The sequence below is a fragment of the Mirounga leonina genome, unplaced genomic scaffold (assembly GCF_011800145.1).
Source record: "Mirounga leonina isolate KUSES-001 unplaced genomic scaffold, KU_Mleo_1.0 Mir_201, whole genome shotgun sequence".
Taxonomy (NCBI): Eukaryota; Metazoa; Chordata; class Mammalia; order Carnivora; family Phocidae; genus Mirounga; species Mirounga leonina.
In genome coordinates this window covers 650,904-677,554 of record NW_023270504.1, presented here as the reverse complement: position 1 = coordinate 677,554, position 26,651 = coordinate 650,904, and the positions used below count along the sequence as shown (strand labels likewise).

At 35.6% G+C, this 26,651-nt stretch overlaps 1 protein-coding gene across 1 annotated transcript in view; it reads right to left on the bottom strand.

The window, feature by feature from the left end:
- The window catches only part of SLC2A13 (solute carrier family 2 member 13), a 359,809-nt gene that overhangs the window by 43,276 nt on the left and 289,882 nt on the right, over positions 1-26,651 (bottom strand). The window lies entirely within an intron of this gene.

Genomic DNA, 26,651 nt, shown 5'->3' with positions numbered 1-26,651 from the left:
TGAAGTCACAAAGATTTCCTTCTATGTTTTCTTATAGAAGTTTTATGATTTTAGCTTTTACGTTTAGGTCTATGTGATCCATTTTAAGCTATCTTTCATTTATGGAATGAGGTAAGGATTGTGGTCCTTTTCCCCCTCATGTAGACAGCCAATTGTTCTAGCACCATTTGTGGAAAAGAATATCCTTTCCTCATTGTATTAACTCCGCATTTTTGTTAAGAATCAATTGACCCTATCTGTATGGATCTATTTGTGGACTCTTTTGTTTCATTACGTATATGTCCATTCTACATTCAATACCACATTGTCTTCATTACTGTAACTTTATAGAAATTGTTTAAGTCAAATCTTCCTTGTTTTTCTTTTTAAAAAATGTTTTGGCCACTCCAGCTCTTTCACATTTCCATATAAATCTTTTCTCTAAAAATATTTATTTATTTATTTGAGAGACAGAGACCATGAGCAAGCACAGGAAGAGGGGCAGAGGGAGAGCATCTCAAGCAGACTCCCTGCTGAGTTGGACCCCAATGCAGGGCTTGATCTCATGACTCCTGAGATCATGATTTGAGCTGAAATCAAGAGTCAGATGCTTAACTGACTGAGCCATCCAGGTGCCCCATACATGTCTATACAAATCTTAGAACCAGCTTGCCATTTTTTTTTTTTTTTAACAGAATAACTTAGGATTTTGACTGGGATTATTTGAATATATATTTGGAGAAAACTGACATCTTAACAAGGTATTGAGTATTCTAATTCATTAGTTTGGTATATCTCTCTATTTAATTATATCTTCAATTTCATTCACAGGAATATTTTACAGTGTATAGTGTAGTGATCTTGATATTTCTTGTTAAATTTATCTTCAAGAATTTATAGGTATTGATGTTACTATAAGTAGCTTTTTTGTCATTTGCCAATTGTTAAATAATAGAAATAAAACTATTTTTGTTCATTGATCTTTTTTGAGACCTTGCTAACTGCATTTAATGTTATCTGAAAAGAGCGTACACCTTTCTTTCCAACCTGTAGGCCTTTTCTTGTCTTACTGCACTGGCTAGCTTCTCCAGTAAAATACTGCACTGAAGTAGAAGAGTGGGCATTCTTACCTTGTTCACAATCTTAGAGGGAAAATATTTAGTTTTTTACCATTAAGTATGATGTTAGCTGTAGGCTTTCCACAGATGTCCTTTATCAGGTTGAAGAAGTTTCCTTCCAGTACTAGCCTTCTAAGAGTTTTTATATTAAATGGATGTTGAATTTTGTCAAAAATGGTCTTGGGCGCCTGGGTGGCTCAGTCGTTAAGCGTCTGCCTTCGGCTCAGGTCATGGTCCCAGGGTCCTGGGATCGAGTCCCACATCAGGCTCCCTGCTCGGCAGGAAGCCTGCTTCTCCCTCTCCCACTCCCCCTGCTTGTGTTCCTGCTCTCGCTCTCTGTCAAATAAATAAATTAAAATCTTAAAAAAAAAAATGGTCTCTGCATCTATTGAGATGATCATATAGTTTTTCTTCTTTATTCTATTAATGAGTTTTATCAATTGATTTCAAATGTTAAATCAACCTTGCATCCTTTATATTGCTGGATTCGAGAATTTCTGTCTGTATATATGAAGGATAGTAGGGTGTTAGTTTATAATTTTTCTTTCTTGTAGTTTTTGTATGGTTTTGGTACCAAGATGGTACTAATCTTATGAACTGGGAAGTTCCCCTCTCTGCTATTTTCTGAAAGGGTTTATATGGGATTGGCATTTCTTCTTTCTTAAATGTGTGGTGTCATTCACCAATGAAGCCACCTGGATCTGGGGTTTTCTTTGTGGAGAGGTTTTTAATTTAAACGTTGGTTTTAAAAATAGATACAGGATGATTTAGGTTTTCTATTTTTTGTGTGTAAGTTTTATAAAATTTGTGTCTTCAAAGATTTTGTCCATTTCATCTAAGTCTTCTCTTTTAATTCTAATAATGGTAAACTATGTCTTCTCTTTCTTTTTCCCCCTTTAAAAGCATCTAGGTATAACTTAATCAACTTCACTGATCTCTTTAAAAAAAAAGCTTTTGCATTTCCATTTCTATTTTATTGCTTTCTACTCTGAACATTTCTTTCCTTCTGCTTACTTTGGGTTTTATTTGCTCTTCATTTTCTAGATTCCAAAATGGAAGTTTAGAGCACTGATTTTAAACCTTTCTTATTTTCTAATATACTTATCTTAAACTATACATTTGCTCTGAGCATTACTTTCACTTTCAGCTGAGTTCCAACATTTTTGATATACTTTCATTTTCACTGGGTTCAAAATATTTCCTAATTCACCCTGTAATTTCTTCTTGACATCATAGGTTATTTGGAAGTGTGCTATTTAATTTCTAAATATTTGGAAATTTTTGTGCAAGTTTTTAAAAACTGTTTTCTAAGTTAACTTTACTGTGGTCAGACAACGTATTTTTATGAATTCAATTATTTAAATTTTGTTGAGACCTGTTTTATAGTGCAGAATACTGTAGAGATCTTAGTAATGTTCCATGTTTATTTTAAAAGAATATGTATTCTGCAGTTGGTTGACAGTACTGTTCAAGTCTTCTGTGTCTTTACATTTTTGCCTGTTTGTTCTATCAATTATTGAGAGAGTAGTGAAAAACTCTCCAATGATAATTGTGGATTTAGTTTTTGCTTTATTATTTTGAAGCTCTGCTATTAGAGAAATACACATTTAAGATTTCATGTCTTCTTGATGAATTGGCCCCTTCAGTATTATGATGTGTCTTTCTCTATCTCTGATAATCCTTATTCTGCAGTCTTCTTTACCTAATATTCACAAAACCACTCCAGCTTTCATATGATTCATGTTTGCATGGTATGTCTGTTTCTATCTTTTTACTTCTAACCCATACATGTCTTTATATTTAAATTGCTTCCTCCCAAGCCCCAACAGCAAATAAGTTTTGCTTTTTTAAAAATCCACTTGGACAATTTCTGCTTTTTATTTGGAGTTTGTAGATGATTTACATTTAATGTAATTTATCAATATAGTGGTTTAAATCTACTACCTGTTTCTTTTACATTTATTCCATCTGACATTTGTTATTTTTTTTTTAAGATTTCTATTGCCTTAACTGCATATATGTTCACGTTCCATTTTATCTTTTCTATTTGTTTCTTAGCTATCATTTTTTTGTTTTAATTTTTAGTCATAGGTGTAGGCCAGCATTTATTTTGATATAACATTGAAACTTACTTTTATAACAAATATGTTTAAGTATATTAAAAAGACAACCCATAACCTTAACAAACCTTCAACAACCATAAAAATATGGCCAATTCTGTTTCATCTAAACTCGCAGTAACTCTCACCTCTCCTAAATTGTTGTGATACAAATTCCAAATATATTATGTCATCTGTAACTATTTCAGTACATATCTCTGTAAGAAGTTTTTAAAAATATAAAAACAATTATTTCATCTAAGAAATGAACAATAACAGAAATTAACAACAATGCTCTGCTTTCTTCAGAACATTAAATAGTGAATCATTGTTCAGATTTTCCTGGTTGTATTTTTTAAAGATTTTACACAGTTTGTTTGAATTAATACTCAAATAAGATCATTTCTTGCCAATTGTTTGGTTTTTTTTTGGGGGGGGCAGTGTGAGGTTAAAAGAGAGTCAGGGAAATTTAAAAACACTGTTGCTGCCACTACCATTCCTAAACCAAATTTTATTTAAAATTTAAAATATGCAAAAATATTTAATTTGCCATATTTGTCAAGTAGAGCTCCTGTACTGCATACATTTTTAAATTGGAGTTCCATTTTTTTTTTTTTTTAAAGTAGGCTCCACAGCCAGTGTGGAGCCCAATGTGGGACTTGAAACTCATGACCCTGAGATCAAGACCTGAGCTGAGATCAAGAGTGGGATGCTTAACTGACTGAACCACCCGGGCACCCCATGGAGTTTCCATTTTATATTGAAGAACGTCATTCTTGGAAATTCTCTGAAGCCTAAACTGCTACATCTCCGTATTTTGAAAGCTTCAGTTTAGACAATTTCCAACATGAGTAGTTGCCTATTGTTTCATCAACATTATATTACCAAATTCTTTAAAATCATATCTTCCAAGACAAGGAAAAGTGTACATAAACATTTTCTTAAATTCTATCTGCATTTTGTTATTCATTATGACAAGACTTAAATTAACTTCAAATGTGAAGACTAGGGGTGAGACTTTAAAAAAATCAGTCACCATTTTGATGTAGATAGTACCTTTGGAATTTCAATGTCATTATTTTATCTCCCAAAGAAAAGAGCTACATATGTAAATAGCAATTAATAGTTTATAAGGAATAAGCTTATCAAAGACATTTAATGAATCATTCATAATTTCCTCATTGTAGTTTTTTTTAAACTAGCCTAAACTTTTTACAAATGGAGGAAAAAGTGGAAACATCTATTACTTTAAGAAAAACACAATGCATGAGCTGATTTTATTATGTCAAAAAACATACGGACTCACTAAAGAAATTTAATCAAAATTCTGATAGTATTAAGCATTATTATAATTGTATAAGATTTAATGATAATTATTGATGAAAGTTTTTACAAACTTAACAATGCATTTGTAGGAAAATGAACTCCTCTTTTATCCTTAAATACTAGCATGCTTAAGAAAGGAATTTTTAATTTTACCTTTACCAATTAGATATGCAATTCCAGTCAATTTATACAGTTAGTTAAGTCAGGAAGATAGAGCAGATTGTAGAAATAAGATTTATAATCAGATGGGTTTTCTATTTAGTCAATGTACAAATCTTTCAATATACATTTTCGTTTCACTTCCTTAATGATCATGGATGGCAAGCAAGTGATATTACTTCTATTTAAAAAATCAGCAAGCGGAGGTTCAGAGAGGTAAACTACATGACCCAAGGTGATAATCTGGTCAGTTAGTGAGTCCAGACACATATCAAAGTCTTCTGACTCTTTGTTATACAAAAGAGCTAAGCTGCACACTGATTTTTAGACTTTCTGAAAGAAACTTGCTGAAAACCATACACCCAACTGTAAGTCAGAAATATAAAAAGAGGAGATGGAATAAGGCAGAGAAACTGTGAGCTGTGCTGGGTATGGTGACAGTGTGGCCTTTATTGTTAACTACTGCCAACTCCACTACAAGTTTCTCAAAAATGTCTGGCCTTCTCCAATGACCCAGAATTATCCAGAAGAATAAAACTGAGAATTCTTTGTTGAAACATCTAGAGGGCTGGAGGCTACAGCACTCTCTTTTTTCTTATTACTGTTCTTTCAGTAATATTCACATCTACTGAGGGATTTCTACATGCCAGGCATTATGCCTAACAGAGAGAACAATACTATTCCAACTTTGCCCATGAGAAGCTTCCAGTTGGGGACAGTTAGAAGCAAATAGGTATAACCATAACTAACAAAAGAAAATAATTATAGCTTATATACAAAGTACTAAAAAGTGCTTGTGCTTAAGTACGTAAGGATAGAGTATTGTGGAATAATAACTGAAAAGTATCTTAATATATGCTAGCTACAATGAAATAACTTCTTGTATTTCTAGTCTGTGAAAAATAATTAACCATTATTTTAGCTAAGTTATGTCACAGCCCACCATTCTATAAAAGAGAGCCAGTGTCAAATAATTGTAGCATTAAAACTGCAGAAGTAAAATAATCTGTTAATGTTTATGTTTCAGAATCACTTAGTGATAACACAAAGACATAGATTTCTAAGTATTCTCCCTTCAGTTCTGAGCCTATTTTTTTGTACAAGAAATTCAACTGATGTTCAAGTCTTATTCAATTAGCTATACTATAGACCCTACAGTGTTTGTAAAATCCTAACTGTAACATTTAAATCCATGAGGCATACAATGTATCTTAGACTGATACTGAACTGAGGTCTGAAACAGTTTCACTACAATTTCTCCACTTCTTTTTAATTTTTGTGAAGTAGGTGTTTGTTTCTGGGTCCATACTTTATTGTCATGCTTCTCAAATTAGAATATGTACTGATGTGCTACAAATCAGAATAGCATATTTTCTAGGAATAAAAGTTTTCCCGGGGGTTGGGGTGAGACGGTGGAGTAAGAGGATTCTAAGCTAACCTTGTCCCATGGACACAGAGATAACAGCTACATCTAGGCATCCACCTCTGAAAATGACCTAAAGACTGCTAGAAAAAACCTTCCATAATTAATTGTAGAGAGGAGCCCAGCAGAGACATGGTTAAGAACCAAACACCCAGCAGGACTAACCACAAAGGGGAGGGACACCACAAGCCCAGAGAAGGAGACCTCACACCAGGCACCCTTGATACTGGGGACCCCTAATCATCAGACAAGTCCCCATAACACCTGGCTTTGAAAACCAACAGGGCTTAACTTCAGGAGCTTTAAAATCAGCAGGGCTTAACTCTGGGAGAGTGATAGGAAACTGAATCTCCACCCTTAAAGAGGCAGCATAATAAGTAACTTGGCCTCGACATAGCACAGAAGTAGCAGTTTGGAAAGTGGCTGAGGTACACATGAAGTGTACTGGAGGATCAGGGATCTTCAGTTTGTCTGGAAATGAAAGTGCTGGTGGGTGCCATTTCTCACCCCTTGCCCCTGACTAGAGAGACAGACACCTGAAGAAGGCAATGCTAACACTCTCCAGCTACCTTGCTAAATCATAAGCCCTAACTGCACATACCCCTGCGAATGTGCCACATTCAACCCACCCACTTTGGCAGGCATCCCTCCAAAGTGACTCCTGCCCCGCCACAGATTGCAGGAAGCCCTGGCAGGGACTGGCATCACTCCAGAGTAACTCCTACCCTAGGCATGGGGGAGATAACCTCACACATCAGTTCATTGTCATTTCCAGCAGCCTTGCCTCTTAGCTGGCTGCCCAGGGAGCAAGACCTGCCCTACAGTGCATCCCCAACTATGGCAGAGAGAATCACTGCACACAGTAAGCCTGACTGCCAGTCCTGCTCATCAACGAGCCCCTGGCAGCCTCAGACAAGCCTCCCAACAGTGCAGAGACCAAACCTGCCCAGTGTACCCACTGCAGGCAAAGCAGGTCATTGCAGCCAGCTGTGCTGAAAGCAATCACAGCTCAGCCAAAAGAGGAGAGTCCATGCAGCCCACACAGGGGATACCTCTGGAGCACCTGGGGTTCTAGCAACTAGGGGGATTGTGCTAGGCACCACAGGACCTCTTTGACACAAGGCCAGTACTTTCAAGACCAAGAAAGGGAGCTGACCTATCTAATACATAAAACCAAAAAAGAGACTTAGACAAAATGAGGAGACAGAGGAATATATTCCAAATGAAAGGATAAGGAAATATTACAGTAAAAGAGCTAAATGGAACAAAAATAAGCAATATACTTGATAAAGAATTCAAAGTAATAGTCATAAAGATGCTCACTGGACTTGAGAAAAGAGTGGATGATCTCAGTGAGAACTTCAACAAAGAGATAAAAAAAATATAACAAAAGAAACAGCCAGACCTGAATAATTCAATAACTGAAATGCAAAAATACACTAGAGGGGAAACAACAGCAGATTATAGAATGCAAAAGAACAAATCGGCAATCTGGAAGACAGGGTAATGGAAAGCAAGAAAGCTGAACATCAAAAAGAAAAAAGAATTATAAAAACTGAATTCAGTGACATCATCAAGTATAAGTAACATTCACATTATAAGGATCCCAGAAGAACAAAGGGTTGTTGGGGCAAAAAACTTATTTGAAGAAATAATGGCAGAAAACTTCCCTAATCTCAGTAAGGAAACAGACATCCAGATACAGGAGGTACAGAGAACACCTAACAAGGTGAATCTACGGCAGTCCACACCAAGACACATAATAATTAAAATGACAGAGAGTAATGGCAGAGAGAATTTTATAAGCAACAAGAAAAAAGAAAATAGTTACATACAAGGGAAATCCCATAAAGGCAATCAGCTGATTTATCAGCAGAAATTTTGCCGGGGGAGAAGGGAGTGGCACAGTGATATATTCAAAGTGCTCAAAGGGGGTGGGGGGAGACAAACTACAACCAAGAATATTCTACCTGGCAGGGTTATCATTCAGAATAGAAGGAGAGCTAAAAAGCTCCCCAAACAAAAGTTAAAAGAGTTCATTACCACTAAACCAGTGTTACAAGAAACAGAGGAAATTCCTTAAGTGAAAGAAAAGGCCATAATTAGAAGAAAATTATGAAAAGAAAAAATTTCACATAAAAGCCAACATACTATAAGTACTAGATTAATCACTTACAAAGCTAGCATGGAGATTCAAACACAAAAGTAGTAAAATCAACACATCTACAAAAATTAGTCAAAGGAAACACAATTCAAAAAGATGTAAAATATGACATCATATACATAAAACACACATGGGGGAATAAACGTTTAGTATTTTTAGAATGTGTTAGAACTTAAGTATCCATCAACTTAATACGGACTGCTATACATATCAGATGTTACTTATGAACCCAATGGTAAACACAAATCAAAAACCTATAACAGATACAGAAAAAATAGAGAAAGGAATCTAAGCACAGCATTAAAGGAAGCTATCAAACTACAAGAAAAGAGAGCAAGAGAAGAAGAAAGGAACAAAGAACTACAACCAACTGGAAAACAATTAAAAAAATCACAGTAAGTGCATACCTACCAATAATTACTTTAAACATAAATGGACTAAATGATCTAATCAAAAGAGGATAACTGAATGGATAAAAAACAAGACCCATCTATATACTGCCTACATAAGATTCACTTCAGACCTAAAGAGATACAGACTGAAAGTGAAGGGATGGAAAAACATATACCATGGAAATGGAAGTAAAAAGAGAAGCAGGGTACCAATACTACATCACACAAAACAGATTATAAATCAAACACTGTAGCAAGAGACAAAGAAGGACATTACATAATGATAAAGGGATCAATCCAGTAAGAGGATAGAACAATTGTAAATATCTATGCACCCAAGATTGGGGTACCTAAATATATAAAGCAAATATTAACAATCATAAAGGGAGAAATTGACAGTAAAATAATCATAGTAGGGAATTTTAACACCTAACTTACACCAATGGATAGATCAGCCAGACAGAAAATCAACAAGAAAACAGTGGCTTTAAACAACACATTAGATGAGATGGACCTAACAGATACATACAGAACATTCCATACAAGTGCAGCAGGGTACACATTTTTTCAAGTGCGCATGGGACAAACAAGTGTCAATACATTAAAGAAGACTGAAATCATACCAAGCATCTTTTCTGATGACAATGGTATGAGTCTAGAAATGAATTAACAAAAAATGTGGAAAACACACAAAAACATGGAGGCTAAACAACATGCTACTAAACAACGAATGTGTCAGAATGCCAAGACCCACAAACACCTTGAGGGAAAAAAATATAATAAGAATATGCAGGTAGTGACTTTATCCTTCTTGTTTTAAAAGAACTGCACACACACAAAATCTCATTCAATCTCTAATCTCGAAGATGAAAGAGTTCCCTAAATTTGGGAAAACAAACTTCTTTGAACATCTCAGGAGTACTCAACAAATACAGAAGAGACAGAAAATCTCTTTTTAAAGAATCATACCAGCTCACAAGCAGGGAGTTGTGTGTTGCTTATACTGGGGGTGGTGTCGTGCGTGTTGGGGCAGGATGAGGAGGTTGCCCGTCGCGGCGACACACAAGTCACACACAAGTCACAGGTAGAGCCCCGGGATGGTCGGCTCCATCCCTCTTCCAGCAGAAGAGGGGCTCTGCCAGCTTTTGATTGCGGATCATCTGCTCCACAGATATATAATACCCAATAATTTACATTCTATTAGCTCCTCACTTAATGCAGAAAACAATGCCTTGCCTGAAATGAAACTGCTGCACTACAGGACATGAAATATTTATAGAAGCCAATTGAGGAAAGCAACTGATGACTGCTCAGGGGTTTAATCAAACAAAGATACAGCGCCCTGCGCGCACGTTCATAAAGGAGTTATTTCTACACAGTAGATAATAACATTTAATGCTATACATACTATTTCATCTTCAGCTTTTTATATATTTTAAATAGATATTTAAAAAATATCTATATCCAGGGTATAGAGACACCAAATACTAATTCTATAAGAAAAGCTCAAAGCTGTCAGTCTAATCAGGACTTTGTCAATGTATCTGGGGCAATTCTGTTTACTTCAAAGGCAGTTCCTTGCCCAGCCCAGAGAGACTGGCTATCGAGGACACTCAGCCAAGGCTGACTATGGTCTCAGAATATTTGCCGAGCTGGCTTCAAGATTCACTTCCCTTGAACTTCTCTAGGCTTGTCTCATTTTATCTTCATTCTATTTACCTCTACTTTCTTCTGTCTTTCCAATGCGGATACCTTTGTCGTAACATTTTCCAGCTCTTTATCAACTACCCATGCTTCCTAATTGACTGCGCACCCCTACTCTCCTGGAGAGCTTCCTCGGGTCACTCCACTGATCCAAGTGACATCCCTGGGTGTGTGATCCCCCTTCCTTTCCCTGGTATGCCAAATGGAGGAAACCAGAGTATGTCTGGTTTACCTGTTTGTTTTCTCTTGTCTTGTTACAGAGCCCAGCCCAGAACCTAACATGGGTAGAGAAAAAAATCCTCCTTTACACTAACGTGGTATCCCAGAGCTTGACTCCTTTCTGGCTCAGGGCAGACAGAAATAATCATGTAAAAGTCCTCAGACTTAGAGTCAGAGAAAGACAAATACCATATGATTTCACTCATATGTGGAATTTAAAAAACAAAACAGATGAATATAGGGGAAGGGAAAGAAAAATAAAATAAGATGAAAACTGAGAGAGAGGCAAACTGTCAGAGACTCTTAATCATAGGAAACAAACTGAGGGTTGCTGGAGGGGTGGTGGGTGGGGGGTTGGGGTAACTGGCTGATGGGCATTAAGGAGGGCACTTGATGTGATGAGCACTGTATGTTACATGCAACTGATGAATCACTAAATCCTACCTCTGAAACTAAAAAAAGAAAAACAAAACTCCTCAGATTTAATTGAACAGCAGTACTAAATATGTTTCCTGGTTTAACTGTAAAAGACATGAAATATTTCTATGTACCTTCTGAATCTCTATTTAAAGGAGCAGAGTTGTAATCACAGACCAAGAACTATTTGCTAAAATGTTCACTGTTCCCAAGTATTAGATATCTTACGAATCAATTAAGAACAGACAATAATAGCTCGATTACAGGGAAGAAGATGTTCTGGGCAAACACATCCTTTGTGTTACTAACTGTGGTGTTACTAAAAGTAGTTCTGTGACTCTGCCCAGGACAAAGGCATTTTTCTGCTTTGTAAATACCTCTGAAATCCTTTTTTGCATGTGTCTGTCTTAGTTGATCTCCTCCAAGTTTTTAGGAATATCAAGCTTTGCAATCCTATTTTAGGTAATAAAGAATACAGTCAATGTTTGGTGAATAATTAAATAGGCAGATAAATGTAGATATTAAGTTTGATACACATTTTCCCTCAGATGATAACTACAGTTTGAACACAGAGACATAGAAAAGTTTCAGGTGTTATTAACATATAAAATGTTGACTTTGCACTGTCCATTTCTCTCATCCTTTGATTCTCCTGAGCAGAATTTTGATCACCTGTTTCCTAAACCAAATAATTAAAAAACAACAATGGTCTGCATAATCAAGAATTTCCTAAAAGTTCAATGTTAAAACAAATAAGCTGATTTTCCATTACCAATCAGTCAACCAGCCTGCACCCACAGGGGGATAAAAAACAACAACAACACAACAGTATAGTTACATGAACAAATTTCACATCCCTGATGCTTCAGAAGGTTTGATAGCTTGAGTGCTTTAATAAATGGGTATCCATGCATCACACATCAATCTCATTTTTAAGCTTCCAATGAAATTTTTGTCAAGAAAAATAACGTTCCCTGAAACATTATTCACAAGAACCAAGATATGGATATACAATTGTATATGATATACAACTGAAGTGTCCACAGGTAGATGGATAAAAAAATATCATGTGTGTATATGTGTGCATGCATATACATGTGTACACAATGGAATAGTATTTGGCCATAAAAAGAAGGAAATCCTCCCATTTGTGACACCATGGATGAACGAGGAGGTCATTATGCTAAGTGAAATGAATCAGATGCAGAAAGACTGTGTGATCCACTTACATGTGATATCTAAACCAGTCAAGCTCACAGAACCAGAGAGTAGAATAATAGTTGCCAGCCCTTGGGAGGTGGGGAAATGAGAGGCTGATCAAAGGGCACAAACTTTCAGTTACAAGATGAATAAATTCTGGGATGTCATGTACAGCATGGTGATTATAGTTAATAATACTGTACTGAAGACTTGAAATTTGCTGAGAGTAAATCTTCTATATTCTTACTGCACACACAGTAACTACATGAGGTGCTGGACGTGTTAACTTGATTGTGGTAAGCAATTTACAGTGTGTACATATATTAAATCATCATGTTGTACATCTAAAAATCATGAGGTACACACTAAATATATATAATTTTGTCATTCATACCTCAATAAAGCTGAAAAAATAAATTTTCATGAGCTTTAAAAGCTCATAAAATAAATTAATGATTTATAAGTGACTTTATAGTTTGGACATTTTTTTCCTCAGTTATGTCATAAGCAGTTCAAGTAAGCCCTTGTGATAGAAGGAATTCAACACTATTTAAAAATATTTTCTAAAGTAGGAACACATAATTTCCCAAATATCTACAGTCCATTTCTGAAATACTCTGTCCTACAGTTTGCCACAAACTTTTATTCCTCAAGCCTTCCATTAATTGAGATTTCTAAAAGCTAGGGCTGATTTTTTAAATGTTGCACATTCTAAAACTTATTTTCATGAAACTTTTTTCTAAATGTCCTGGACCCTAAGCAGTATATTTGGCAAATATTTTTTTAATGTATTTGTAAAAGGAACTTTAATTTCTTTACAGTAACTTTATTATTTATTTATTTATTTAAAGATTTTATTTATTTATTTGACAGAGAGAGATAGCGAGAGCAGGAACACAAGCAGGGGGAGTGGGAGGGGAGAAGCAGGCTCCCTGCTGAGCAGGGAGCCCGACGTGGGACTCGATCCCAGGACCCTGGGATCATGACCTGAGCCGAAGGCAGACGCTTAACGACTGAGCCACCCAGGCGCCCCTTTACAGTAACTTTTTAAGTATACTTGTATAAATGTTGCTATCTGTCCTAGATTATAAATCTTGAGGTAATATCTGTGTATTTTTAATATATTTCTAATAGCATGTAGCAGAATATCAAATATTAATGTTATAAAATGAATGCACAAAAAGCCTCTTTGTATTTCTAGCTATAGATTTCATACCAATATGAACTGAACTTAAATCCTGTTATAAAATTCAACATACCAATAATTAAGCATAAGAATATTAATATTTATGGGTTTGTTCATGCAGAACAGGTCTATATCCAACCTCTTCCCCAAAACTCATATATCAAATAAACGACAGAAAGTTAAAATACATTTTTTGTTGTATTTTCCAGAGAGTTCCAGGGCACATGTGCCTCTGAAATGGAAATAAAGTTGGCTAACACTTAGGACTCTTCATTTTAAAAATAACATTCTTAGATAAAATAAGACAGCACTCGTCATAAGAGGACAAGTGATAATACAGTCAAGGGTGTTACAATGAACTCTTCCTAGAAATCCCAAGACAGAGCAACTGAGTTTCAACAGTTTTCAGACTGCCTCTCTGGCACTGTTTGGAAACAACAGGAATTCCGATGGGTACTGGTTCATGAAGGTCCATGCAAATTCCAAATGATACAACGTGGCTGTTACCATACAAACGGTACATGTTGTAAACCCAGATTTAAGGGGTTAAACTTTTTTTTTTTTTTTTTTAAAGCTCTCACTGAAACCATGAGAGTAGGAAGGACCTAAATGATGGGTACTGAGGCACTGGGTCTCTGACTAGAACAACTGGAGTTTAGGTTCACACATACTCTCTAGCAGGAACTTTCTGAGAGTATTTGGATTTCGAATGCTGTTCTTAGCATGTATAATCTTTCCTTTAAATGTTTTTATTAAAGATATTATATAAGAACATTTTATTTTATTTTTTTTTAAGATTTATTTATTTGAGAGAGAGAGCGAAAGACAGAGCGAGAGAGTGAGCACGCATGCAGGGAGGAGGGGCAGAGGGAGGGGGAGAGAGAATCTCCAGCAAACTCCCCTCTGAGCACAGAGCGGGACCCATGAGATCATGGCCTGAGCCAAAATCAAGAGTCAGATGCTGGGTGGGAGGATGGGTTAGCCTGGTGATGGGTATTGAGGAGGGCACGTTCTGCATGAACACTGGTTATTATACACAAACAATGAATCATGGAACACTACATCAAAAACTAATGATGTCATGTATGGTGATTAACATAACAATAAAAAATAAAAATAAATAAATGTTGCTGAATATTAAAAAAAAAAAGTCAGATGCTTAACTGACTGCACCACTCAGGTGCCCCTATACCATGTTAAAATGCAGATACCACCCAGCCACACTCCTTGTGTTAATAAATTTCCAAATGCCTTGCCTTACCCTCCTTCCACCTGTTCTTTTAAAAATGCTTCCTTCCTTCTTTTCTTTTTTTTTTTTAAAGATATATTTATTCATTTGAGACAGATACAGAGAGAGAGAGCATGAGCAGGGGGAGAGGGAGAGGGAGATGCAGACTCCCCATTAAGCAGGGAGCTGGACGTGGGGCTCGATCCCAGGACTCTGGGATCATGACCTGAGCCGAAGGCAGACGCTTAACCATCTGAGCCACTCAGGTGCCCCATTTCCTTCCTTTTTCAATCAGGATTTTATCTTTTAAACCCAAAGCCATTCATATTAGTCCTTACTTAAAAATCTTAACAGCCCTCTACCCCTATAGTAGTATTCCCCAAACTAAGGCATTGCATAACCCCCTTTGTGACTATTTACCATATTTTTTTGTTTTCCTGTATTGTTATTCAATAGTTTCTAAAACTGAGCTTCCTTTTAAAACTGATATAAAGAAAATCTGTGCCTCTTCCACAGTGGAATATGGCTTATCTTGCTTTTTCAGTCAGAAGACAAGAGGTTATGCAGAGCTAACAAAAGAGCCCAAATCCCAGCGCCATGATGGGGTTACAGTGTCGTAGGCGGCAGACAGGTCCATATGAGGTCAGTTATAGTTCTACTCCACATTTTCTTTACTCTGTGACCAAAGCTAATGGGACGCCTTCTATTCTGGGACATTGCCAACTTCACTCCAGAAGAAAAAGAGGACATGACAAATCCTTGCTCTTAAAGCTCCAGCTTAGAAGTGGCATGGGTTGGTTCCACTCTCATTTCTTTGGCCAGAGCAAATCATGTGGATAAGACCGAATGGGCCAGAAAAACCTAGTCCCTCCCTAGCTAGTGCAGCAGATATTTTGAACAATAATGCAATCAGTCACACTTGCCAAGAATAGAAGATAGTTATGTAAAGAAAACACAATGCTAATAATTTCGAGTTAGAGAATGTTTCCTACCAAGCATTAAAACCACACTAGTGCCAACTGATTTTTTTTCTTTTTTTGTAACTTTTAGAGACTGGGTTTATTTCACTCAACATAATTCACTTTGATTTTCTTAATATATTAGGAATATTTGGAAGAGAATTTTATCTCATTCTGTGATACCATGTCCTATCCACAACTGGTATCACATATAGTCATTCACCTAAAATCCATTGCCAGTATGCTTTCCATACCTATAAAACGTACCTGTAAATACTGAATTAAAATTCCTAAATAAGGCTGACAGTTGGATTCAAACTCACATTTCCAGTATCAGCGCCAGTCATGCATTTTCCTTCCTCTTGTTCCCATTGTTCCCTCAACCCCCTTTTGAAAAATCCCAACCTCCCCAGACTCCATCTCGGCAGTAGCACATCTTCTGCTTAAATGCACCATTATTTGATGAACCGAGACTTGGCCCTGTTATTTTATATTTACCAAACACTTCGAGCCTTGGCCCTGTCCTTAACCCTAAAAGTCTCACAGTCTTCATCAGTCTTTTTTAGTGAGAAATAACTGACAGACTCCTTTTCAAATGAAATATGAACTGAAGAATAATTTTAAAAACATAAAAGGAACAAGGACTGGACTAGAAATGTACAGTTGGGGCCTAAGATGAAGTGTAGTCAAACACATTATGAGTATTACTACTTGGATAAAACTGTGCAAAAGTGTTTATTATTACAATTAAATGTCAACTAAGAAATTGGACAAATTAACATGGAGGAGGGAGATAAATTCTTCTTATTATTTTTTAAATACTTTATTTATTTGACAGAAAGACACAGCGAGAGAGGGAACACAAGTAGGGAGAGTGGGAGAAGGAGAAGCAGGCTCCCCGCTGAGTAGGGAGCCCAATGTGGGGCTCGATCCCAGGACCCTGGGATCATGACCTGAGCCGAAGGCAGATGCTTAACGACTGAGCCACCCAGGGGCCCCATGGGAGATAAATTATTCAGAAATGTTTTGCTTTTTTTTTTTTTTAATTTTTATCTTATTATGCTGTGTTTATGTTTTGCTTTTCTGATTTGTATACTTTGTAACATAAAACAGCGTCATTCCGTAACGAAGTCATTAATGCCGAGAGAGGCTAAGTTTCTGGGCTTGAAAAAAGAAGAATCCAGAGGCACGTGAATTACTTAGGGATAGATGAAACTTACAAATACATACTGTAGAGCTATAGATCTTAAACAAAGTATCTAGCATGACGACTTCAAGTAAAGACAAGAAGGAAAGTGTAATTTAAAAAGCAAAATGGATTAAAATATCTTACTTTAGAGTCTTGCTCTACTCTGTCTAAAATGTATGCTAGCAAAAATTAATCTTGAGCTATATTATTATTAATTTAGAAGCATAGCTTGAGGATTTTAAATTCTTAATATGAATAACTAATAAAAACATCAATCCTATATGTGACTATATTAAGATACTGATATAGTTTGTTAATTATAAATTTCTTTTTCTAAATGCAAAATGGATATATACCTTTAAAAGTTAAAAAGAAAAAAGGTGATGAAGGGAAAATTCTATTTTTAGCTATTTGGCCTGTTTTCATAATACACTTGATCTTATACTGTCACCATAAATACATTGCTTCCCTTGCATACCAGTGAATATTCTGAGGACATGTGCTGAATATTTCTTCCAATAATTTTTTAAAAGTATTTTTCATGTAGCATGACTACATGCAATATATAGCATGCATATACTTGAAGGACATGGTTAAGTTTTATTTTTTAAACCTCTTTAGTGTGTTAATTAGTACCAGGTAAATATTTAGCATTGTGAATTAATGTGCATCACTCTCATTTTTCTTTTAGAGATTCTCTTTCCTGGAAATAAGTATCAATGTAGGAGATTTCACTAAAGTTGGAACACCTCTGATTTGGAACTGCCGTACTTTCAAACCCTTATCTTCCAGTGATGGAAGCCTTTCCATTTTGTCATTTAACAATTACTGTTGAATGTCTGAATGTACAAGGCACTAAGGGATTAAATAACAGTGCATGAGGGCGCCCGGGTGGCTCAGTCCGTTAAGCGTCTGTCTTTGGCTCAGGTCATGATCTCAGGCTCCCTGCTCAGTGGGGAGTCTGCTTCTCCCTTTCCCTCTACCCTCCCCCCCACACTTGTGCTCCTGCTCTCTCGCTCTCAAATAAATATCTTTAAAAACAGTGCAGGATACAGACATTGGAATTTATAATCAAGAAGCAAAGATACATCCAAACCCAAATCACTATCATAGAGGACAGTGTAATTATCATATAAGTTAGCATGGAAGTGCTAAAGGGCAAGCAAGGGATATAATAAGGATTGTTTGCTGGGGCTAATCAGAGAGACTGCAAAGAAAAAGTGACATGTGATCTGGGCAAAAAATAATGGTTAAAAGTCAGGCAGAAGGAGGAAGAAGGAGGGTAAATTCTAGGCAGAAAGCACAGTGTGAGGAAAGGCACAGAGGTAGGAAATCACAATGGATATTAGGGTGATAGCAAGGGATTTAGGTCGACAGGACTTCGTGTGGGAGAAGAGCAGGACGCCGGGAAGATAGTCTGGGTGTTGCATCAGGGTGCAGCTTTGAGAAAAACATCTCTGCTGAATGAATACAATAAACCAGGCATTCAGTGTGAGTTAGAACAATGAACTGCCAAATAGGGCCTCTATCTAGCTATTTTAGTGTGCTAATTACAGAGCGAAAATGTTGTTATTATAGGAAGCAAATACTGAATCAGCACATTAAGAAAGTTTGCCTCATTAGCAATACTTTTAAAGAGTCAGGATGTTTGAAGCTCCAGAATAGATTTTTTATGGTTTTGTGTGTATAGAGAGCCAGGGGATAGGGAGGTGGATGAAGAGGCACACAACTAAACAGAAAGTATTTTAATGCACTTACCTGTTAGGAAGTGCTTATTCTAATCTAGAAAATGTATTATTGACAAATCTAAGAAAAAAAATTAGTACAGGATATTTACCACCAACATTTGCGCAGACATTTAAAAGTGTCTTCGGATACACTCTTACATAATCTTCATAAAAACCATATTGTTCAACACAACAAGTGTATTATTTCCATTGTATAGATGAGAAATGGGGCTCAGAGAGGCCCAGACTGTCCAGGTGCCATTTACAAACAAGGTAAATGATAATCAAGGCTGAAATTAGAATCTACATGACTCTAGGATGTGCATCTTCCTACTATGCAACTACTGCTCCCCTAAAAGGCTTCTGACTTGGAGAACTTCACTGAGACCCTCTACGCATCACTGTCTTCATCTGTATAATGGGAATGAAAATTACGCTTCACAGAGATGTCGAGTTGGTTTTGGAAGGTTTTTTTTTTTTTCCTAGAAAGCTGTCCATTTTATCTGTTTTCAAATGCACTGGATATTATTTGTAGTGTTCTCATGATTTTTAAATTTTTTACTATCTGTTGTTATATGCCCTTCTTATTCATTCTACTTATGGTTTATGTGTGCCTTCTCTCTCCTCAACCAGCAATGCCAGAGATTTCTTCATTATATTGGTCTTCTCTAAGAACCAACTTTCGGTTTTTGGTCTTTTCTAGTATTTTTTTGTTTTCCATTATTTTCTTTCTCTTATCTTTCCATCCTCTGCTTACTCTACAGGCTAATTCTCTGTTCTAGTTCTAACTTCTTGTGGATTTTTTCATTTATTACTTTTAATGTCCTATTTTCCATTATGATTTCTTCTTAACCCATTAATTAATTTTAAGGTAATTTTTTTAAGTTTCCAAACTAAAGTAGAAGGGGTAATAAATATCTTTATATTGTGTTGCAGTATTACTGTATTTTGTTTAGAAAAGATATTTTGCAAATATTGATTATCTGATTTATTTAGAATTTTTAGAATATATATTCATTTATACAAATTCATTAAGTTTATTCTTTCTGCTTAAATATAGTAAATCTTCATAAGTATTCAACATTTGCTTGAAAATAATAAAATTCTCTATAAGTTAGGTTCATAATTTCACTTACATCAAGCTTATTAGATAAGTTTTCCGAATGCTCTAATCTCTAATTTTTGTCTTCTTGACTTAGCACTTACCTAATTTTTTTCACTATATTTCCAACCCCTCTATGATTATCTCTTGTAAACAACATTACAACTGCATTTAAAAGAAATCCAGTATAAGGATATTTGTTTTTAGTAGGTATGTTTAATAGGTTTATTTTTACTGTAATAATTGCATTTAAATTTCATTTTGATTTTTTTAATTGATTTCCCTTAACCATAGTTGCTTCCATAGTTTTCCCCCTTTCCTGCCTTACTAGTTTCTCTTATTTTTTTTTCCTCCACTAGTACATATTTTTAAGAGATTACATTTACATTTTTTTAAAAGGTTTATTTATTTGGGGGGGGGAGGGCATGCGTGCTGTGAGTGGGGGGAGAGGCAGAGGGAATCTTCAAGCAGATACTCCCTGAGTGTGAAGCCCAATGTGGGGCTTGATCCCACGTCCCTGGGATCATGACCTGAGCCAAAACCAAGAGTCAGAAGCTTAACTGACTGAGCCATCCAGGCACCCTACACTCACATTTTTAACACCTATAATTAACAAGCTGCAAAACTAATTATAATCTCCATTTCCTTCTGGAAACAAACAAAGGAATGTACAGGGCTTTTGTCTAACAGTTCTCATACCCCCTTTTATGTTATTTATCTAGAATTTTAGCTTTTGAAGATTTTATTTTTAGTAAAATTTGCTTAAGTATAACATGTTATACATGTGTATATACACATACACACCACACAAATTATAAGTGTACAACTTTCAGTATAATTGACAAAATTATACTATTTCCTTTATCTTTCAAACATATTTTAAAGTCTCTTTCATATCTTTTTTGTAATGGAAGGTTGTTTAGATAATTCATTCCTCACTCTGTCATACTTGCGTCTTCCTTCCCTCATTAATTGATGTAGTTTATAATTTCTGACTGTGCTCTCACATTTACCACGTTGCCTTCCGTGCAAGTCTCACGTGTCCTGGGTCCTGACAACTGCATGTTTATTTCTGAAGTGGCTCTGTGGATTATACCCAGTTTGGGACACATTTTTTTTTAGTGTTCACATTTCTCAATTTATGGTTCCCATATCACAAAGGCACTGCGACATTAGAACCCGTATTACCCCATAGTAACGGCTTCTGGCTTTGCTTTCCTACGTGTGACACTATTTCTACTCAAGGTCCTAAGTGGGCAACAGAGAAGTTTACAGCTTTCCCAGCCCAGCCTGGCAGTTGTTCTTGCCCCTAACCCAGAGCGCATATAGCACTACATAGCTCCAGAGAGAAAGCCTGGAGCTCTAACTCTCTCAGCACTCAAAACACTAGCTTCTCACTCTTCAGGCCTGCTTCCCTTCTGATGTGGCTCCTGGGCTCCTGGGTTTCCATGTGGTTCACTGTGCTTGCTCTCATTTGTGGCACCTAGGGATTTCCCTCAAATTCAGCTGTGCATTAAACTTGTATTTGCATGTGTAGAGGATGCATATGGGAGGTATAAGGGGTGACAGGCAGGGAGAGAAGGTTTTCCATCAACACAGTGTAGTTTATTTTCTAGAAGTATGCTAAATAATTTTTTTAATGGGTTTTCCTTTTTATTTTTAATTGTGGTTAAAGACATATAACAAAATTTGGCATCTTAATTCACCATTTTAAATTTTAACCATTTTAAATTGTACAGTTTAGTGATGTTAAGTATATTCACGTTTATGTATGAAGCAATCTCCAAAACACCTTTCATTTTGCAAAACTGAAACTCCATACCCATTGAACAGCTCCCTATTCCCCACTTCCCTTGCCTGCACCAATGACCATTCTTCCGTCTTTATAAATTTGACTATTCTAGGTATCTCCTATTAGTGAGGCATGTGTTGTATTTTTTGTGACTGGCTCATTTCACTTACCATTATGTCTTCAAGATTCATCCAGGTTGTACTATGTGCCAAAGTTCCCTTAAGTCTGAATAATGTATCACTGTATGTATACACCACATTTTCTTTATCCATGCATATGTCTATTCACACTTGGGTTGCTTCCATCTTTTGGCTATTATGAATAATGCTGCCATGACCATAGGCATTCAAATACTTCTTGAGGACCTTGCCTTCAATTCTTTAGGATATGTACTCAGAAATGGAATTGTTAGAGGATATGTAATTCTATTGCAAAATTCTGTGAAACCACCACTCTTTCCATAGTGGGCGCACCACCTTACATTTCCATCAATAGTGCACACAGTTTCCAATTTCTCCACATCCTCCACAGCAATTGTTATAGATAAATTTTTAATAGTGGCCACCCTAATGGGTATGAGGTGGTGTCTCATTATAATTTTGTTTTGCACTTCCTAATGATTAGGGATGTACAGTTTTTCATGTGCTTGTTGGCCAATTGTGCATCTTCTTTAGAGAACTGATTTTTAGAAAAAAACTTTTTTACTGAAATTTAACAACAGATATTAGAAAAGCATGCCAATTGACTTAATGTTTTGTTTCCAATTTATTATAGTAGATTACGTAAGCAAATAGTTTTCATTATGTTGAGACAATTCAGAGTTCACCAAAATCATTATATTATCTCCATCATGAGTGGTATTATCATTCCACCTGGTGTCTTTTCAGGAAACAGCTATAGTTAGAGATCAGGATATATGGCTCCGAATCTCCCCAAAACTTGACCCTGAAATATCTATAAACAGTATATCTCAGATGTGAATCCAAGGTTAATGGTAGATTTTGCCCTGAGAATTCTACTCCAAGTAACTGTATAAAACCTATCAACCAACAAAAATATAGTGAATGCTAGTTTACCACATAAATGGAAAACGTGTTGTAGGAATTTCTCATGGCAAACACATTTTGCTTTTTTTTTTTTTTTTGCTTTCTTTCTAGCACAGAGCAACCAACCATAGTGGCTAAGTTAGATGAGGCCTGTCACTCAGCACAGAAAAGGGTGAGAGGAAAACTGTCTTTTTTTGAAGGGGAATGGTAAAGAGTTTGAAAATATTCTAAGAATATTCTACAAGGGCGCCTGGGTGGCTCAGTTGGTTAAGCGACTGCCTTCGGCTCAGGTCATGATCCCAGGGTCCTGGGATCGAGTCCCACATCGGGCCCCCAGCTCAGCGGGGAGCCTGCTTCTCCCTCTGACCCTCTCCTCTCTCATGCTGTTTCTCTCTTGCTCGCTCTCTAATAAATAAATAAAATCTTTAAAAAAAAAAAAAGAATATTCTACAAACACAAAAGTTCTCTGTATATTTTGTTTAGTTCTTTGTGTTTTTCCCTAGGCATTATCTGTGCCTCACTTTTCTCTAGTAGTGAGTACACTCAAGGCATAATGCTCTAAATATATAAATAAAATGTAAGAATAAGTTAACATAAAAGAAGTAGTATACATTTCTATTAAAAAGTTGTACTATCTGTTATTTGCAAACAGTAGGAACAAAACTCCTATTTTGGGGCCTGAGACCTCTAGACCTTCTACTGAGGATGAGAGAAATGCCTAATTTTAGTGTCCCCTTATCATTAATATACATTTCTAATATGTTTTTAAGTTAATTCTGTGAAGTATAGGAAACTACATACACAGATTTTGTGACATATTCATAATTCCAGACAAGCAAACTTTCAGTTTTTATCTATTGAAAAAAGAATCATAAGGGCTAAAACTGTAAAGCATTACATCCAGAAATACTTAATCAATTAACTCACTAACGAAGCTTGGCTGATGAAAATTATATACTGGGTGTTTCTAAAACAAGCTCTTTCAAGTTTTCATGTTAAGTAATAATTGCATTTCTTTTACATATTTCTTTGTAATTAGTATATTTAAAATGTAGTCTGGATTTTCAGTCAAATACTACATAATTTACTTCTACTTCTTTGCAGTAGTTCCCTAATAAAATGATTAATGATAACAGCATAATGATTAATAATGATACATTATACTTTATAGCTTCTAGGAGATACAAGTAATTAACAGATTTCATTGCCTTCATCAGTTCTATGAGGCAGACAGAAAGAGAGAATATTATTCTTTTTATGGGAATTTAGAATACATCAGCGGTTAAGGCCATATCAAATAATATTTACATATTTCCTACGTCCATGGATATGACAGGAGCTCATAAATGTGGGGAATACTTATTCATACAAATATTTCATTTATGTGCCTACTACAAACCAATGTAATCTGTCAAAAAGAGAAAAGTCTATAGCTTCCCAGACTGGTTACTGCCAATGACTATCAACTTTTATCATTGTTTTGCTTAATTTTACTAAATTCCAGGAATGTACTCAAAGAAAACAATAGTTGCATGAAAGAACTTAAAGTGATATCAATTTATTGTGACTTGAAAATTTTCTTTTACTTAAGTTTCAGAGTTTGAAAATTACTGGTGTAGTTAAACAATATGCAATGGGAGAATTGCCTTGGAAATATGAGGGAACATCTGACTCAAGAGCCAAACTTTTATAGCTTAAGACAGAATTGGGTCTGGATCTGAATTTCCTAAAGTCTAGGCTTGAGTGCTTTCTACTCTAAGTTTGTGAAACATACAAGTGTAACTTTATAGTGCCACCTTATATCAGTATATGCTGCAAAGTAATATAGTTGTGAAAATCCATTTAAAAGACTAGTTTAAAAGAACTGCAGTCATTGACTATAAATGCAGTCACGCTGTAAGTTTAAAAATAAGACTTATTCTTTTGCTGTGCAAAAGGTTATTATTTTGGCAAAGTCCCAATAGTTTATTTTTGCTTTTGTTTCCCTTGCTTGAGGAGACATATCCATAAATATTGCTAAGGCTGATGTCAGATTACAGCCTATGTTTTCTTCTAGTTATTTTATGGTTTCAGATCTCATATTTAGGTCTTTAATCCATTTTGAGTTTATTGTGTGTGGTGTATGAAAGTGGTCCGGTTTCATTCTTTTGCACGTAGCTCTCTAGTTTTCCCAACACCATTCATTGAAGAGACTCTTCCCCATTGTATATTCTTGCCTCCTTTGTCATACATTAATCGACCATAAGCATGGGTTTATTTCTGGAATCTATTCTGTTCCACTGTCCTATATACCTATTTTCGTGCCATACTGTTGTGATTACTATAGCTTTGTAATATACTTTGAAATCTGGGATTGTGATACCTTCAGCTATGTTCCTTTTTCTCAAGATTGCTTTGACTCTTAGAAGTCTTTTGTGATTCCATACAAATTTTGGGATTATTTGTTCTAGTTCTGTAAAAATGCATTTGGTATTTTGATAGGGATTGCAATGAATCTGTAGATTGCTTTGGACAGTATGGACATTTTAATGGTATTAATTCTTTCATTCCATGAGCATGATGTAACTTTCTGTTTGTCTATGTCCTCTTTGATTTCACCATTGTCTCAGTTTTCAGAGCACAGGTCTTTCATCTCCTTGGTTAAATTTATTTTAAGGTTTTTTATTTTTATTTTTTTGATGCAACTGTAAATGGAATTGTTTTCTTCTCTTTCTGCTACTTTGTTATTAGTGTATAAAAATGCAATAGATTTCAGCGTATTAATTTTGTATGCTGCAGCTTTACTGAATTCATTTATCAGTTTTAATAGTTTTTTGGAGTCTTTAGGGTTTCTATATATAGCATCATGTTATCTGCAAATAATTACCAATTTGGATGCCTTTTAATTCCTTTTCTTGTCTGATTGCTGCAATTAGGATTTCTAGTACTGTGTTGAATAAAAGTATTGAGAATGGGCATCCTTGTCCTGTTCCTGACCTTAGAGGAAAAGTTTTCAGTTTTCACCACTGAGTATGATATTACCTCTGGGTTTTTCATATGTAGACTTTATTAGTTTGAGGTATGTTTCCTCTAAACCCACTTTGTTTAAAGTTTTTATCACAAACAAATGCATTCTGTCAAATGTTTTTTCTGCATCTATTGAAATAATCATATGGTTTTTATCCTTCTTCTTGTGAATGTGATGTATCACAAGGAATGGTTTATGAATATTGAACCATGCTTGCATCCCTGGGATAAAAACTTTTGCACAGCAAAGGAAACCATCAACAAAATAAAAAGGCAATCTAGTGAATGGGGGCAGATATCTGCAAATGATATACCTGATAAAGGGTTAACACCCAAGATATAAAAAGAACTTACACAACTCAATACCAAAAACCGATCTGAAGTTAAAAAAAAAATGGGCAGAGCACCTAAACAGACATTTTTCCAAAGAAGACATCCAGATGGTCAACAGACACATGAAAAGATGCTCAATATCAATAATCATCAGGGAAATGCAAATCAAAACCACAATGAAATAGCTCCTCACACCTGTGAGAATGGCTAGTATCAAAAAAATAAGATATAACAAATGTTGATGAAGACATGGAGAAAAGAGAACCATCGTGCACTGTTGGTGGGAATGTAAACTGGTGCAGCCCACTATGAAAAACATGGAGGTTCCTCAAAAAACTAAAATAGTTGATCCAGTTATTCCTCTACAAGGTAATTACCCCCAGAAAACCAAAACACCAATTTGAAAAGATAGATACATGTACCCATATGTTTACTGCAGCATTATTTACAATAGTCAAGATATGGAAGCAACCCAAGGGGTCCAAAATAGATGATTGGATGAAGATATGGCATAGAGATGACAATGGAATACTACTCAGACATAAAAAAAATGAGATCTTGCCCTTTGTGACAACATGGGTGGACCTCATGGGTATTATACTAAGTGATATGAGTCAGAGAAAGACAAATACCATATGATTTCACTTATATGTAGAATTTAAAAACCAACAAGTGAATACACTAACAAAAAACCAGATTATTAAATACAGAGAACAAACTGGTTGCTTGAGGGGAGGTTGGCTGGCGGATGGAGGAAATAGGTAAATGGGATTAAAAGGTATAAACTTCTAGTTATAAAATAAGTAAGTCACACAGATGAAATGTATAGCATAGGGAATATAATCAATAATAAAAAAAGGTCTCATTCTGAAATTGTATTTTA